General features: G+C 43.4%; 2 non-coding genes across 2 annotated transcripts; both read left to right on the top strand.

Moving 5' to 3' along the window:
* The first annotated feature begins 2,498 nt into the window (after window positions 1-2,498).
* On the top strand, window positions 2,499-2,570 carry trnap-ugg (transfer RNA proline (anticodon UGG)). The gene has a single exon. It is a non-coding gene; the product is annotated as a tRNA-Pro (tRNA).
* A 111-nt stretch (window positions 2,571-2,681) lies between these two features.
* trnap-agg (transfer RNA proline (anticodon AGG)) lies at window positions 2,682-2,753 on the top strand. Its single transcript has one exon. It is a non-coding gene; the product is annotated as a tRNA-Pro (tRNA).
* Window positions 2,754-3,045: the final 292 nt, after the last annotated feature.

Genomic DNA, 3,045 nt, shown 5'->3' with positions numbered 1-3,045 from the left:
TCTTCATGAAAACATCAGGATAACGTAAAGATAAACATATATCGAATAGCTGATCAGTTTGAAACTACAATACAAGCTTTTATTTTTTTAATTCAGTGAACGGATGACATGATTCAGCGCAGAGCAAACTGCTCGCTATCAAACAAGTGTGTTTTCCTTTCTCTTGTTTGTCTTTTAAATGAGATGTCATGTACACACTGGTTTATATACTCTCAAGTATCCACGTTCTGGAAGATTCTTCTGCACAAAAAAAAAAAAAAAAAGGATAGATGTCTTTTTGCGTTAGTGATTGTATGTCTACGCGGACACAGCCTGCATCGCCTGGAAAACCAAATGACCAGAGAACCACACCTTGGTTTTTTTTGTTTGTTTGTTGTTGTTGTTGTTTGTTTGTTTTATTTGTTTGTTTCAAAGGTTTTGGAAAAGTAAGTGTATTGTACGCACATTTGTTTTTCGTTGTATGCTGTGTGAGAATGTTTATGAGCGCGTGCGAGTGTGACTTTTGTCGGAAGTTGGGGGTTAGTCAGTGATTCAGTGAGGCACCATCGTGGTACTACACTTTCAGCGTTGTTCCTGTCATTTTGGAAAACTTTTGGAACACTTCAGTGTATTCCAGAGTCATCTTCTGGAATATTCTCTGAAGGACTGGAGCACGATTATAGTGTGGGGTTCTAAGTGTATGGAAACCAGGTGTGAACAGGGCTTTTTTTTTTTTTTACTACCATGTGGATGGCCCTGGAACTAACAAAACTGAAAAAAGACGTCTCGTTCTGCGTTGTGATTGGACACTCTCACCCTGTCACTCACATTTTGATTGGTCATGCTTGCTGTCTTGCATGGTTTGAAAGCTCTGTTTCTGAAGCTCAGAGCCCGTCTATGCAGTCCAGTGTGGCGGATTCCAAACTCGAGGTCACTGCCTTTATAGACACTGTGAATTTTTTTGCTACTCTATATTTTTGTATGTTGTACATTGTAAAAAAAAAAAAGTAAATAAAAAATAAAAAGAATAAACCAGAGCTTGGTGCCAAAACAGCACATCCTATCATTTTTCTGTCTTTGTATCTTTGCTTTTTGCTTATTTCTTGGATATTTTTGCATGTACTGTCATTTAGAAACTTTAATGACAGCGCCATCAGACTGTAAGAAGGAAAGAAAAGTAGTCAGCCTGAAGATACTATTTAAGTCCATTTCGCTGACGGGGGACTAGATCTGGTTGGAGCGAAATCGGGGGATCCACTCCACACCATTGTGTTTCGTAGATGTAGTTTCGTGCAATTTCTGAGTAAGAAGGGCTGGCTATCGTCCCTTACATCTGCAGAGACGAGGATTTTAGAAAATACAGGAGCATCTCTGACCTGTTTGACTCCAGGGGGTGCGATTCTCACTTTGAGCACAGCAAGTCCCAGACTCAAATCCCAGACAGTCCGGGACAGGACGGAGGCTTCCCAGTCAGAGAAAATAGGATGAGTGGGTGAGATAATGAGTGAGGAGGGAAACACCTTTCAGACTGTATCGAGACAACCGTAAATGAGATGAGTAATGCGGAGGCAAGGTTGGGGAAATTAAAAGCAAGAGTATTTTTTCCTGAAGGAAAAAACCCCCCCCACAAAAAACAGACTGATTTATTCTTTCACTTTTTTTTTTTTTTTTTTTGCTTTGAAGGTGTTTTGGAGCTTGGCCACAGTGTTGTATTATTTATCAAAATCAAGGATACACAGCCAGCCTTAAATGCATTGTAAAAGGCCATCATTTCTGCCTTTTTTCTCCAGCGGGCGTCTGGCAGAGTGAAAGGACACTGGTTCACCAAAGTGACACCAAGTCACAAAGCAGTGCTTGGATATGTTAGTACTGCTAGTGCCCCTCCACCCCTCCAGAGAGTTTCTCGTTGAGGCTTGTAGGTTTAGGGGTACGATTCTTGCTTTGGGTGTGAGAGTACCGGGTTTAAATCCTGGACGAGCCCGTTTAAGTCGCTCACCAATCCCTCTGTCGGTTCAGACAGGCTTCTGTGTTGAGAATTCTGAGATCAGTTACAATAAAAACAAAAAGGGCTTGTCAGAAGTGGGACAAAGACTGTGACGTCCGGCCACTGCGTCGGATTCTAATTTCTCCAACTGGCATCTGACAGAGGGGAGGTACCTGAAAATACTGACCCCTTTCCTCCATACCTTGGCCATCCTGCACAACATGGAACAGTACGAATGCAGTGTAGTTGATTTGCCCCCTGAATGTCGTTTCGGCAGAAAGCCGCCACTAGCAGCGCCGTGAGTGTGCAGCTGCTGGTTTGCAAGCTGGTGTGTGCAACCGGTCGTGGCTGCTTTGTGAAGTAAGACATACAATTGGTCCACTTCGTTGACAGCGTGGATAAGTGAGTAATTTAGTAAACAAGGTAATTAATTAAATAAATGCTGTTTCAGCAGCAGAGTGAACAAAGAAGTATCAAGCTCCTGTCATGGCGGTGGGGGTGTGTGGATATCTACTGGCCCTGTAACATGTTTTATGGCTCGTTGGTCTAGGGGTATGATTCTCGTTTTGGGTGCGAGAGGTCCTGGGTTCAAATCCCGGATGAGCCCACTTTACTTGGCCAGAAGCTTTCTTTCTCACACAATCTTGAAATGGTAGCCACCTTTGTCTGCACCCACCAGGACTGACGAAATTTCAGCTCTCTGAAAGATGCCTTTTGTGGCTCGTTGGTCTCGGGGTATGATTCTCGCTTAGGGTGCGAGAGGTCCTGGGTTCAAATCCCAGATGAGCCCATTTATGAATGCTCAACTCTTTGGTGGAGAGTGGTAAGCTTTAAGCCATGCCCTTAAAGGTTCAATCCACTTTGTGCCATCTGACTAGGATGTTTTGTGGCTCGTTGGTCTAGGGCAGGGGTCTACACGGCGAGTCACTGTCCTGCGTGATAAACTGATTTTTTCAAACTTGCCTTTGCTCTCCGGATACAAGAGACCTGCTGTCTCTATCATGCGTTCTCTCAAAAACTCACCTTCGGAGAAAGGTTTGCTAGCCTTTGCTAATTTGAATGCCAGCAAAAAACTTGCCTTG

Source organism: Chanos chanos, chromosome 8, assembly GCF_902362185.1.
Source record: "Chanos chanos chromosome 8, fChaCha1.1, whole genome shotgun sequence".
NCBI classification, from domain to species: domain Eukaryota; kingdom Metazoa; phylum Chordata; class Actinopteri; order Gonorynchiformes; family Chanidae; genus Chanos; species Chanos chanos.
Note: the sequence above shows the minus strand (reverse complement) of the source record. Positions and strands in the feature narration are given on the sequence as shown.